This window comes from Battus philenor, unplaced genomic scaffold (assembly GCF_028537555.1).
Source record: "Battus philenor isolate CCGP_79_NKW_IND1 unplaced genomic scaffold, ilBatPhil1.0.hap1 SCAF_11, whole genome shotgun sequence".
In the NCBI taxonomy this organism is placed as follows: domain Eukaryota; kingdom Metazoa; phylum Arthropoda; class Insecta; order Lepidoptera; family Papilionidae; genus Battus; species Battus philenor.
This window is the reverse complement of record NW_027181673.1, coordinates 11,985,476-12,001,277: the sequence shown is the minus strand read 5'-3', so window position 1 is coordinate 12,001,277 and position 15,802 is coordinate 11,985,476. Positions and strand designations below refer to the sequence as shown.

Genomic DNA, 15,802 nt, shown 5'->3' with positions numbered 1-15,802 from the left:
TTTGTCTCTTAAAACCATATCTTAACTCACCTTGAACCGCGACTCAGGCTTTGGTTGTGTTTAAATTATTAATGTGACGGCCAATAAAGTTTTGAATAATTTTGGGTTAAGAAAAAAATGCTAAAAGCGTGCGTTTGTGATTTAAAAGATTCATCTTTAAGATTAATTTATTTATACATGTTGTTATTCACTCAGGATCATTTACAATGATCACAAGATTCTCGAGTGGCGACCACGACACGAAAGACGCAGAGTGGATAGGCCGCCTACTAGATAGGCCGATGTCATAGTAAAGGTCGCATGGAAAGTCGCAGGAAGGAAGATGCAGGTAACGCCAGGCCGATCATAGCATCATTCTTTGGGGGAGAACAATACCTTGCAACAGGCGTCTGTCGGCTGACATGGTGATAATAACAGTGATCATGGTCATAAGAAAAATGCGAGGAGGACTCAATTTGATGAACTGGAATTATAATAGCATCTTTCCACATCAACTTCACACGTACTGATCAAAGGTAAGTCCAAAACTAACTCAGACGGATTTCCTATGTACTTTCACTATATAAATGATATAGTAGTGATATCAATTCATTCCCTAGCTTTAATAACACTTTAGTATCCTTTATATTTTTATACAATTTTGTACAGTTACAGTATACAGTTGCCCAAGAGAAGTATAACACGCATGTATTTATCTTTAGTGAAAACCTTAGGCTTGGGAACAATTTAAATTCACAATGTTAAGCGAACGTATTGTTCGAATATTAACAAAGTTTTTTAGACCTTTACTAAGACACACCCGTATATAACAACCGAAATACTCCCTTGTAATTAATGTCTTCTGACTTTTTATTCAACAAGTTTTACATAAATATACATTATCTGTTCAAATAATATTTCTATGGAGAATCTTTAAAAATATTCTAAAGAGAGGACATCAAATTCGTGTGCATTCGGTGCACGGTGATCATTTCACGCTTCTATAACACAATAGTGTTTATCTGAACGACTTTCTCGCATAGGAGTTACGTACCGTGCTATGAACACTAAATCCTTTTAGCGTTTACAATGCCACTATTTTTAAATCGACCATTTTATGTTTTCATACATGGAAGAGTGAATACAGGTGAACGCTTCTTATATCTCTTGACTTTCTTGTATATAAGTAGACTATATATTGCTGTGGTTGGCTAGTATTTTTTTACGTAAAACTCATAAAATAAAACATCTGAATATCTTAAGATAAGTTGTATTAACGAAAAGTAGCACTTAAACGTTACAGTGTTTTGTTCAAAGTCACCCTAGTAAAGTTCTGGTTTATTAAACCTGATGGTATGTCCATAATTATTAAAAGTCGTGGTTTTTCTGATTGTTCACTCCTTCAGATGAAACCTACGAACGAGTAACAACAACATGGCATACACCTAAAAGTAATTGTCAGTCATTATTCTGAACAATATTATATTTTTATTAATAATATTATTTTTTTAATATTTTTATTGTAGTCTCTTAACTTTTTTTTTAATTAATGCGTATAAAATAAAACGCAGTTTTCATTTAACAAGAACCAAATGATTACAAAGTTATTATTTAATTACGAAAATATTAAATTAATTTATAATAATTTGCAAAACGGAAACGGACGTTCTAGTAATTTTATTAGCATAATTTAAAATGCTTTCCAAAATTCAATAATGTGTATATGTATATTCATTTAATAATAAATTAAATTTAATTGTTAGGAAAGTGGGAAGATTAAATGAGGAGATATTTAATACTAGTAATATGTCCAAGTAATATATCCATGTGGCATCCAGATCTATCTTGCAGAATAGAATCAATCCCGCTTTTCCTGTTCTCTTCCGTGAAGGTCCCATACCCGGATGAAAAAGAACAGCAGTTGAACAGAGAGAGACTAAACTCGTCCGGTAAAACAAACCATGCCGACTATCGCGCGGCGATCAAGTAATCGAACAACATTATCGCTATGTAAAGGACGAAGTCCAGAGTCTGAAAAAAGGAAATGAACACGGAGGAAGCACAAAAACCAAAAATTTGTTTTAAAAGAGCACAAGGTGCGGATTTACAAGCAAGGGGATGGAGACAACGATCATTCAGTTTGCAAAGCTGGCAGGGATCAGCTAGTATATTATATACAGGATATAAATAACGTAATAATAAAATAGTAATAAAAACCGTTATCATAGTTCGGACTACCACCAATTAAAAGTATTTATTGTTTACTTATCCCTGTAGACTGTTATACGGTCGGAAGACACTAGCCACTACTAAAAAAATGTAACATATTAATCACTTTATACAGAGTGTTTGGAAATAGAATAAAAGCTTTAAAGCTTTTTGCTGACCCAAAAAACTAGACATTAACCCCTTAATGTTTTAAAACCAGTCACCCTGTACATGCCACAAAAAATAGTTAAGAAAGTTTTTTTAAGCAATTGATATAACAGCTAAACATGGGTTTTATAACCAGATTCTGCAAATAAATATAGTCTAATAACATTTTGTATGTGAATAAAAATCAGAAACAACCCCCAAATCAGATGAATGACAAAAAACTATGAATTTATGTTATCTATTTAAGCGTTTTAGTTAAAACATTATGCTAATAACTTTAGCGACTTTGACGGCCTTGGCATCTTCAAAGTTCTTAAGCCGTAATATATGGCAGTTCAAAGTTTTGGAATGTCACGCAAAAGTTCCTTCGGAGCGATTAGGAATCTACCCAAGGCAGAGAACCGTAATGGAGCTTTGAGTCCATGTGATTGTCAATTCAAAACGGATCTTACTTTAATCAGGATTAAAGTTAATTTATCCCCTATTCCGTTAATGTTTATAACTTAAACTTAACTTTAAAAAAATTATGACTGTTTCAATTACTAAATTAAAAAAAAATTGAAAGTACAAATTACGTTAACAAAAATGAAATTTATTATACACAGGGTGATATTGGTTATAGGTGTAAAAAAATTGAAGAGGTGAATGTACTACATAGAATATTTTCTGTCAATTATACAATTATATTAATCAATTACGTACGGTACCTATCTAAAAATCAATGATTTCATAAATAATAATCAACGTTATTAATAATATAGTAAGGGAGAGCGATTTAAAAGTTGAGTTACTACGTATTAAAATTAATTATTGGTTGAATCCATATCGGTTTAATTCCAAAAAAAAATTAAAGTAAGATATTTTATCATAAAGACTTTTTCCTGAAAAATAAGATATACATTAACTTCTTTAAATCGTTTACAAATATAACCTTTCAACCTGTATAATGACTCTAAATTGAGTGTAGTAACATATTCCACCTGATCAGTTTCGTAATAAACACAATACCGGAACAGCTTGATCTACTCTCTCATTTATTATGTTCAAGTTATTGATACAATAGACCAAATTGCGACCTCACTCGAATAATATTCCCGTCGAAATTTATTACGCATTACTACATAACCGAAAGCGGTGTCAGTGTGTCGAGTTCTGTTACGAGTTTTGTTTACACCTTATTAACATCCTTTCACGCGATGTTTATGACGTCGTTCGAGAATTGTTAGTACGGGCCACAAGCTTGCGTCACAGAGTAGGCACAGAACAGAGGCCCACATTTTGTACTTTATGAATTCTTGTTGTAGAAACTGTCACTTGTCAACCTATTTAATATGAAATTAATTACACTGTAGCGAAATTTTTGAGTAAAGCAAACGTGATGTACAAAAATATTAGAAAGTTTAGATAAAGTGAATAACAAATCAAAAGACAGGCATAACAAATTAATTATTAAATAATAATTTTAAATTTTTATAGCTAATTATTTTCTTTTTTTAGTATTACTTTTACACTAATTAATAATTAAATGTTTTACTAGTGTCAAAATAACTGTAGCCAAACTTTACTATCAAATTTTAATTTATTTGTTTTAAAAAAATATTTAAGTATAATAAATCTATCACGCCTTAGTTATGCGCATCTTTTTGATAAGTGTTACTCATCTGACCGAACTTATCTACTACGCAGCCTTTCTTCGAATTGTTGGATGTCATATACCAAATTTCCTTTTATGATTCTAGGTTTCTATCGATGTTTTAAGCTTCACCGTCTTCGGTAAATGTTAATGTTGTATAATTGAGATATACAACGAGTTCTCTTAAAGAATGCAGTACATCATCGTCCGCTAGTCTACGATGCACTATAGTATAGTAACCGTTTTTTATAATTAGTGGTTGCGGAAATATGCCTATCGACTGGTTATTATAAACTTGACTTTCTAATCAGGAACATTTTTTTAAAGATGACAGCTCAGATATTTCTTAACACCTAAATAGTAGTAAGCGAGCCCCGAGAATCGAACCCATGTTTGTTAATCATAATCCTTAACCGTTGGGCTACTTGAGTAAAAATTGCTCGGCAACTAATAAAAAAATGCTGAAAATGCTATAAAGAATATTCAATCGTGCAATCAGCCCTAATCACCGTTCGACTGTGAAACAACGAAATATCTTGTGTTCTTTTACTTCAATGTAATTGAAGGCGCAAAGCGGAAAGCGCGTTATTGTTTAGGTGTGAGACGTGGAAGGTCATGAAAGCCATCGCGCGCTATTTATAACTCATCATCTGTTAATTTGGATTATTTACAAGATTTACAGGACCAAGAAAATCACCGACACTTACGAGAACCATGCAACAAGACCCAGATCAAGAAGCATGTTAAACACCGGAAATATAAGTGAATAGAGTATACGCTTCGGAAGGCACAACATACCGAAGTTACCTGGGCTTGAATTCCCCAAGAAAGCGCAGACGTGGTTGTCCTGGCGGATGCAAAGTATACCTGGCAGCGGACTAAAATTGAAAAGGCGTAACAAATAGGGAAGACGATCGAACTAAGCCGCGCGATTTAAAACCCTCCAAGATGGCAAGGTATTGATGAAGTTTTTTGGGGAACATAGGAACTTAAATCAAGTCAAGTGCTTCAATATATGTAAACCAAAGAGTACTGCACTGCGATTTAGCAGAGACAACATCAGATAAGTTGGATGGAATAATTTTTTTCTTTTTCTGTTTTTCCGAGGTAATTTGCCATTTGTTTAAATGGAAAATTTTCGCGAAATAATACGGATAAGACGTTCTTACGTCGAACATATTATTAAAAAGTCCGATCATCATGACAACCTTATGAATTGGACGTATATTCTTATTGCTAACGAAAAATATAGCCCTATTTTAAAAACGCTATCTCCTTTTTTACAATTAGTGCCCCGCAAGATGTCGCTACGGAGCTTATGAAACGTCAACCTTGATCCTTATTTATTACTTTGGTGTGGCCAAAACACGTTGAATGCCTAATTTTCTTGAGATTTTATAAAACGAGGACCACTCCGTCTAAAAGAACGAAATACATTTTTATATGCATAGATACAATAGTCAAAATGTAAATAATAAGATGATAAATGAATGAATTATATCCCATAAATCAAGGTCAAGCTGGATCGAGTTGCCAGATTCAAATTGATAGATGGCGGTAGTGTGGCTAACTACAGAAATTTCATTTAAAAATCTGAAATGTTTATGAAAAAAAAGTTCTACGTAGTAATAATTTTGAATACATGATTTGACAAAAAGTGATATTTTCTTTAATTGGAATGTAAAAGCATGTAATAATAGATATATGAGTAGAAAAAATATCACATGTGTATAAAATTCCTTTATTCAAAATTCATTCACTTTGATTTGAAATGATTTTTGGATTGAAATTATTTTCCTAGTTAGGCTATTCCATGTTATTTCGTTATGTTTTTGATTATTAACGTATCAAATTATGAATTATCAAAACAATGTGTAGAAAATTGTAAAAGACAAAACTGCGCTAAATATTACACTTTTAAATGAAACATACGTGAAGAATCATATTTAACCGATATTTTTTCCGATTCCTAAATATAACATTATAAGCATAAACATTATAACAGCATAAGCATTTAAATTTAAAATCCATTGATATACTCATTAAGATAGTTTCATATAAATATAATGTATAAGCAGTTAAATATACAGTGCCCTTCAAATTCCGTTAAAATTGGCAGGAAATATTAATCAAATAGAAATCCGCGTAACGCAGTTCATATGAACTGTTTCCATTTTCAAATACTGTTATTTACCCTCAAAATTTAAATACTTTTTTAAATTATAATATATATTTAACATATTTCTCGGAAGATGTAAATAAGTTGGTATTATAGTAATATATATATATATATACGCGTGTGTGTGTGTGTATGTGTGTATATTTGTGTGTTTTTGGTCGTAAGAAAAAAAGCAAGAATTACAAAATACCTATTCAAATTAACCTGTAAATCTTTCGGCGATGTTTGCAAACAAAATATGAAGATATTAAAACAGAATATAAATAAATATTCTTTAATAAAAAAAAAGACTGGTTACTATACCGATCCATAGAAATAGCAGAAATGAAACAAAACGCTAAATTACACCTTAAAATTACAAAGAGCAAATTACACCTAAAATTTATTTAAACAACAACTATGCATATGATAGCGCAACGGAAAGCAGTATTTCTTGCTTATACTTGCTATCGTAATTCGCGGGTTCGACTTCATAGGTAATTTACACTTTATGCGTTAAATATTAAGGATTGCCCCTGCTTACAAACAAGTTTTTACAGGATGGGTAGCAGCGTCCTCTGCGAACCATAATACCACACTGCTATCGCTATTTATAGTATATCCCCCGATAAATATATTTGGGAGAGATCTATCTATGCCCTGCTGTAATAAAGACAGTACAATGAGTAAAAGTAATATTTATTACTTTAAGATTATTTGAATATCGAACAATTTAATTATTGATCTGCGAATCGTGATTAAAATTTACTACTTTTAGAAAAGAAACGTAATTTCTTAATAAGTTTTTAATCTGTATTATCGCGAATTAAATCTTAGAATGTGTATATTAAAACATCACAAATAAACTCCTGTTATTACCGGTGGTTTAATTACACTTATTTACTCGATGTAATGTGGATTTTACACAACTCGTTACTGCTTCACATTTACATGCTTTTAATGGAATAACTATCTCTAAACAGGTACAAATATGTGACTAGATATCTAGATTGGAAACGATTATAGAGACAACTTAATTAATCAACGAAAACTTGCATAAAAGTATAATTCATTTCTCTTATACTTTTTTGTATTAAACTTATTATTTACACAAAGAGAGCAATAGATACTATGAATAATTCTGTCACATTAAACACACAAGATGGCGAAAATTTAAAGTTGGTACACAAAAAACTGCAATTATATATAAAACAACAAAGTGAAATTTATTCTCAAATAATTTTTCTTTGTTATCATAAAAAGGTCTAGTTTCAAACAAAACATCTGTCGTGTAAGAACTTGAGAATCTATCACGATACTTTTAGCACGATAATTTTTTTTTTCAAAAATAGTAAAGATTCTCATTAGTGAGGCATTCGACATAAGAAGAATAATAAAGAGAACTCTACCTATTATATACCTTTGCAATTGTCAGATAATCTCATAATTTTGAAAAAAGAACAAACGCACGCACGCGGCCTAATCTGTTTTGAATCTCTGAAACTGTATAATTCTTGTTTTCGATTTTTTTATCGATTACGAATTTCCCTTTGACAACAACTTGCCTTTTCTTAAGCGACGATGTGGTCAAAAGATGAAGCACGCAGCCTTAGTAAGTAGTAACTCTAATCTTGAAGAGACCAGGGTAATATTTCTTAGGAAATAAGAAATATCTACACAATACCGAATCTAATATGATTTTAAATAATTACTATAGATATTTAAACATTTATATTTTATTATATAAAAAGTAAAAAGGTACGAACAAAAAAAATGGTAATATAGTATAAAAAAAATTATAACCATCTTTAGTCGTTCATTGTGCTAGTAATGATAATCCCATAATAGGCTGATTTCGGAATGTAGTTTATAATTATATGCTGTCTGTTAAACCGTCAGAATAATTTGAAATATTTTTCACATTCGTATGATATTCTGCAAAATTATAATCACAAAAGAAACCGTTATTTCATTAAATATTTCAAAACTTCTACCACTTTTGAAACCACTTTTTAATTTGCTTTTGCTCTACTGCGACTTTATTAACATAACTAATATTTTTTTAAATCTGGCACACTGTAAGTATAATTAAAAAAATATATTTCTTCCGCTACCGGTTGTTTATAATTTAATTAACGAACGCAAAATGTCCTTATACATAAAACACGTCAAAGACTTGACTTTTTTTAGCAAATAACCTTAAAACCGTATAAGGAGTGAAATGAAAGTAAAAATTGTTAAAAATAAATCTTATTGAAAATTATATATATATATATATATTTATATATATATATAATTTACTGTTAAGATTACATTAATAATCATAAGAAAAACCTAATCGTAAAGACTTATTTTCATTGATCATTCACTCAGTCGTGATATATACGAGAGTTCCGCGAACTCAGTCAACCCAAAGAAATTGGTCAGTTGATGAAAAGTAAATTTAGCGCGGAGATTAAAATTTCAGAAAGTGACGCGAGTCTGTTAAAAAACGATTAAAGCGCACTGGAACGAAAATCTCTTGTAACCCGAAATTTAGTTCCAACAACCACCGCAATTGGACCCTTATAATAGTAACTAAACTGATTACTTATGGCATTGAAACGTGGACTCTTACTTTTGGTCCTATTGGTAAGCTAACAGTTGCCCAGCAAACAAAGGAGTGATCTTTTTACGAGATGGACACAGGAGTATAGGAACCCGAAAATAAACGAAAACAACTGTTATAGCGCTGCCTGATTGAGAGATGGAAGTGACAGTGGGCAGACAGTCGGCAGAATATATAAATATACATATAGCCATAGGGCCCAAAGATTTTTTTGTGGAGACCACGGAAAGGCTAGCGCAGCGTATGACCTCCACTCACAAAGTGAATAGACGACCTTAGTCAGGTCGACAGACGACACTGGACACCAGTCGCTTTCAACAGTCTTTTCGTACATCTTATAGATGCAGGCAGGCCTATGCCTGGCGGTGGACACGCTGCGTCTGACATGATGAACGATGAAGAGCTTACTTTGAGATATGAAATGTTACACATCTTTAAGTCATTGTATCAATTACTTTTGACGCCCAAAAATCGGAAATCAATAGTGTTTAACCATTATTGAGTAGCAGCTTTTCATGCCTCGGAAACCTTCTCAGCAATAGAGTAGAGTAGGTATAGGGGGATATACATTGCACTCTATCTAGAGAGTTAATATCAATAAATACACAAACATTCTATTAAAGAACCATTACTTAGTGACAAATAGCTAAGGATGCGTTTACATATATATTATTTATGTATTATTCTTTTGTACGATACCGATGTGTTCTCTTACTTTTGTGTCGTTTGTTCCTGATTGTTTATATCTATATAACCAATGTTTCGGCATGTACTTATATTGACTACTCAGTAATGAATGAAACATACTGCGTTTCTAAGAAAGCAATGGCAAGCACAACGGAAAACCCACTAACAAAAAGGTTGTAACTACTTTTGTCATTAACTAAAAGAAAATGATAAATATAAATACACAAAAGGTTAGTTACACACTTTTCTATTTAAAAAAATAGCCGCATGTAAACACGTCAAAAATTTTCCAATATAGTCTGTAACTTATAAATAAAAGTGCGTTTGAAGATATATTAATATAGCACCCACCTTCTGTCCGCGAATAAACTTTCGTTTATAGTGAAAACTACAAGTAAATATTTCTTTATGTATGATATTTCTTGAACAATAAAACCAGAAGTCATTAATCTGATGTGCTTGAAAACTAAACATTTCCTTATATCACAATAAGTACAGTGTTTTAACGAAACTTCTATATTTAATAACACTATATCTATTACGTAATTAAATTTTAAACTACCAACAAGATGCGATCTTTTAAAATATATGATAAAACTCAAAAACAGTACTAATATTTACAATTTTCCAAAAAATTATTTCAGAATTTACTATGTAATAATATACAGTATTAAAATAAAAAAGCTGTATTTAAAAATGTGAAGCCAATTTACGATTTTGTCACAAATTATGCATATTATATTGGCCTTTAAAGTATGAAATGTAAACAAGGTAATATAACAGAGAACATGTTATAGAAATGCTTAACGATTAAAAACGCAATCGGCACAGGTGGAAATCCTATTCATTAATAAGCTTAATTTTGCTTATTCAAATAACCTATGAGCATAATTTATATACGACCAAGATATTTGATAAAATATAATAACTTTTCTATTATCTCCATTCCGAAATCCTCACGAATTATTAAATATTATTTCTAATACTTCTAGAACACGTATTATTTTTTTACAACGTTTCCATTATTCGCTACTATAAATAATGAAATAAATAAAATTATAACCTAAATAAAATATCTCATATTTGCGTTTTCTGTTTGTTTTCCCTCAGATATAGGGAAACTATACAAGTGATTGGTTATAGGTGTAAAAACTTTAAAGGGGTGATTTGTCAGCGAAAAGCTTATTTCTAATCATCCTGTATATAGAAAATAATGCTCGTCGATCCTTGACGTGACGGTGAGGGGGCGGGTTCAATAGTCTTGCATTATGACCCGTAGCATGATCACTGTAGCTATGAAGGACTAACATAGCTTGCAAAAAATAAGGATAAGGTTGCCTGCGGAGCTGGGTTGTGAGCGTCTGCTTCTACTAAGGCGGAGTCCCAGAGGGAGAAAAGTGATAGTATTACGGTATTCCACTCTCCCTACCCTTCGCAACCAAGCAGTATGGTTCTCCGGGTGCGGCAGCGATTGGGTTGTGGAGTATAATCATCGTCCACAACCGAATTATAGTTCGCGATGAAGCTAAAGACCAGATCCTCCGGAAGGAGCTGATAAAGGCCTGTATTTATGAGCTTTAAATTCGCCCACATTGTCTTACAGGACCCAGGGTGACGGGTTCAAGGGGGTATTGCCCGCTTGAGATGAAGAGGCCGTGAAATGAGGTGTGCTAGATTCCAGCACGCCTTTTCATGAATAAGAAGACTGCAAGTGTCTGAAAACATTCTCGGGCACCCGCCTTGTAGCGATGATGGAGAAATTCGTGTGGCTTTAGTCGATGCAAGATTGACATAACCTTGTCCGTTGCTTTCGCAAGAGCGGTTATGCTGAAGCATTTCCACCGCGAATAACAAAATAAATATGCATATTAGTACCATTGATAAATCAACATTGATGATAGTATCCCAGTCAGACTTCTGTCGTCTTAGGTAACATGGATTGTTCCCTTTCATTGCGCCCGATCACTAAAGTTGCTTACACCTTAGTCTTAAATCTAGGCAAGACGAGCGCCGAGCGCTCTGCAAAAGCCCGAAGAAGCTGTATTTACAGCGGTGAATACGCGGCGTTTAAAAAAATGTATGTATTCTTCGCGAAGTTTTTTTTTTCATAGTTTATTAATGTACCTAACAAAAATCGAACGAGGAACCTGCTATCTAATGTCACAGAAGCAAAAAAGAGGAAAAAAAATGAAATATGAAGTAAGCTCACCTTCACTCATTACAATTCGGTGTTTTATCTCCCTTTTGATCGCTTCAGGGGTAGCTAGCTTCATTTTACAAACGCTTGTAAAATGTAGCTAGCAAAGAAGCGGGCTAGTTCATTTATTTTTTTGGTCTTCAAAAGATTAAAAAAACCCTCATGGGTCTAGATAAACGCCTATATAATTAAGGTGCACGAGATATCTTAGACCCTCGTTTTCTTAATTTTAATTCTAAAATTAAAAGTATTGTATAAATCTTATTATATATAAATACACAAGACTATAGATATAGATATATATATATATACAAGACTTTATAGTTGATCGAAATGTATGGAACTTGGTTTGTGGACTCATTTACATGATTGATATTATAGACATATATAGATATTGTAGACATAAAAAATTGTTAAATTTCATTTAAAAAACAACTGTTAAGTCTGACCGCCTTTTTTTAACTGATCACCGTTCCAAGCCGGTGATAGCTTGCTACTTATAATGTTAAAATAATCGATGATTTCAAAGTGCACATCAATGCCTACATGAAAAAAAAACTATACAAATTAGATGTTCCACTAAATACAAGAAGTAGATTATTTCCACTCTGTATTGCTATAACTTTTCTATACTACTTTTTCATCTTTTCGTTACGTATTGTAAGATGGTATTCAAGAGTTTGTTTCCTAAAAGTCGAGTAATACACACAAACATTTTTTTTAGTTCAGATCCGTAAGTGCTTCTTGCATCTTATATATACAACAACTATAATATGAATTAAGAACATTATAACGTAAAGAATTACAGCTATTTTCAGACAATATATAATATAAGTTAAATCATACAATTAGAAGAAATAATTACAAGTAAACAAGGAGGCAATTAAAACTGAATCTTTCAGTATATGTCGTTGTCTCAGTTTTTGCTCAATTTGTTAACTGCCTAACTTTCATTCTCTATTTAAAATATTGCACAATTAAAAACTAACTTCTTCATTTTAAAATAAGAAGTGAATTAAATAAATGTAATTAAAAGACAAATTTAATATACCCTATACATAAAAATGGCCTTTTTTTATATTTATGTACATAATTCTAATGTTAAACATTTATTGATAAACTGTAATTAAAAACGAGAGGCATAATATGACTTTAAAAAAAAATAAAAGTTGTTTAAGTTATTAAATAGAACGTGAATATTCAACAGCTCAGTAAATAATAACAAGGTAATTAACCAAAATATAATATTTATATATATTATCCGCTATTTTACTTTAAAAATATTTTGTAAATAAAGAACTATATATTTCGTGAATAAAAGATGAAGAAATTATAAGAAAAAATATCTGACACTTACTTAAAAATTAAACAGTATATATACACGATGTGAGAACCGAGCGAATTGCAAATTCAAAAGTATCGAAACAACGGCCTCAAATATATCGGTGGGCAAGCGCGTGCGCATAGCTCAATAATTCGCGACGTTTTGCGTCCCTTCCACTTCGGCTTCTCTCACCACCATGCCATTCCACATGGCGGTGAAACTTAATGCTTAATATTTCAAACTTAATAAATGTTACCTCTAAGATCATACTTATGCTACAGTCACGACATAATATCTCTATAAAGCCTACCAATGCCTTTCAAAGGCCTCTACTTTAAAATTTTCTGTATTTATTTATTCTTAGATAAATGAAGTGTTCGTCCATTTTCAACAGCTCGTAAAATAGTTTAAATAAATATGCGCTTCTCTATAAACACGGCTTTATTATTTGTAATTATATAACTGATACATTTTCGTTGCTTTGTCACATGTTTTTGCTACTTTTTACTTTCTATTTCTTTATATAAAAAGATTACATAATTATTGATAGACGTGGCCTAGACAGAGTTTAGAAAATATAATAAAATGATCTCGAAAATAAATTCAACTACGTGTCAATAATATAATAAAATCTTTTATCTTTTTTTCTAATATACCTCACTATTGAAGATTGGGAACCTCTTTGTCGCGTACTATGTTACGTCATTTGTCTTGTCTCTGGTCGGACCTGATCGAGCAAGCTGGACCCTTGGGATCACCATCCATCCATTTTTACAGTAAAGTTTTTTCTAAATTACCACCGAAATATTCATAAATCCGCTTATTGCATAAAGTGAAAAATCAATTGGACACTGAATTCCAATCGCCTTCAGTACCACATCTCAAACGCGTCAATGAATGATCCACTTTTTTTAAGATCCAAGCATAAACCCCTTTGAAGAACATGACGAAAATCATCGTGTTGATAAGCCTTAGTTTGTGTTGGTGCAAGTGTTCCTATCGATAGTTCCCACACATCTGATGCAATCGAGACATGGCGTTGTAAATCATATCAATGCATTGACGTATGTCTGGAACATAGATACTTGTATTGCTAATGCCTGGCAAAAAAGCTACTGACTCTTTTCTCTGCTTTTGAGTCCAATATAGATAGATAAGCGATGCGATAGAAATGTGTGTTAAAACGACGATTCCAATACTTTTTCGTAACGAAACCACACCTATTCATCAATAGCATTTAAAGATTCCACTTACAGGAGATGAAAATGTTGAAAGCGCTTTACTTAAATCCCTTTTTACGTAATCCTCCTTTGTGAACATTGGCACAAGCTTTTACGTACATATATCAGCTGTTTGCGACTCGTCCTAGATTAGGCAGACGTAAGGCCCTCCGAGAGGGGATCACGAATTAGTCTGACGCGTTTAGAATTTCAATTCGTGGTTGGGATCTGTTGATAGTTTTGGATTAGTCAAAACATTATAAGGCTCGCATTGTTCAAAGTTAATTAAATAATCTTAATAAGCTAATTGAATATGATAAAGTTATACGATAGACGTATCGAAGTGGAAGGATATCATGGAAAAGAAAAGTAGCCAAAGATTATTTATAGTCTACAGTCGGTAAATATTCTTTTACTAATTTGATCTTAGACTGACAAATCAGAGTTCGTTCATTTTTCTTTTCCTGTCATTAGAGAGATAGCCATTCAACTCATGTTTAAAAAGAAGATCCAAGACCTATTGGTAGAATAATCAACGTAACTTCTCCTTAATTGTATATACCAGGGGTGGCCAAACTGCGGCTCGCGTGCCACATGCGGCTCTTTGAAGGCTTATTTTTTGCTCCGATTGTTTGTCGAATTATTTCAATATTTAAATTTATAAAACCTATGTCAACTTCTAGGAAATTGAAACAAATTACTTGTGTGAATAATTATTCTTATTATTTCACCATAAAAGTATTACTAAAAGTGTTGCCATATACGCGTGCCATTATATCTAACTTCAATACACGTATTTTGTACTTTTGGTTATATGATATTTGTTAAAATTTATTCTTTCAGTTGTTAGCAAAAACGTGGTTGCGGCTAACAAAAAAAATTATTTTTCGAAAAACGGCTCGCACAATCAAAGAGCTTGGCAACTTCTGGTATATTAATAATATTTGTATATGTATATTTCATGTACATTATATCATTGTTTTTAAAATGTATATTTAAGTATGTGCTTATTAGTAATTCGATAATAAGTACAGTGTTTACCATGTACATATATTTTTAGCTGTCTCACGACCGCTTTGCGGACTTCATGAAAGCCTCCTCGACAATCACTTGGGGTTAAAATTTCATAACATCCCAGCTTTTTCGTTAAACCTGTTGTTCTCTTGTTAGCGTAAGGAATACTCCTACCAAATTTCATGTCTCTCAACCTTATGAATCACGAAACATCACAATGAATCATCACTTACCTATGATAGGTTGACTGATAGAGAATGCATTTAAGGTGTTAAGTCCGTCATTGCAAATGGTAAAATATGTTAAATAAATATTTAAATAAATAACGCTTTATTGCCAAAACCTTCGAGGTTATTTTTTAATATTATAACCCTTATATTATTATAATAGTCGCAGGAGTCTGGTGGAAATTGGCTCCCACCATAGATTTCCAACAAAACCGGGTGGAAGAGGCCAGCATCTTGAACGTTCCAACGATCTTAACAAAGGTCATTTGTCCATGTTCAGACGGACGTCCTTCGCTGTGCTTGCCATTCCGTTGTTTTCATTCCAGAACTTCCTAGTCCGCTGGGTTCTCTTCATTCCTAATTCGAACTCTAAAGGAAA

The 15,802-nt window shown here is 32.1% G+C and overlaps 1 protein-coding gene across 1 annotated transcript in view; it reads right to left on the bottom strand.

Annotated features, from left to right (window-relative positions):
* The window catches only part of LOC137928523 (UDP-glucosyltransferase 2-like), a 64,729-nt gene extending 51,619 nt beyond the window's left edge, over positions 1-13,110 (bottom strand). Inside the window, exon 1 of the mRNA XM_068771423.1 lies at positions 12,996-13,110. The gene's annotated coding sequence lies outside the window, so the exon portion shown is untranslated. The remainder of the gene's footprint in view (positions 1-12,995) is intronic.
* Between the last annotated feature and the right edge of the window lie 2,692 nt (positions 13,111-15,802).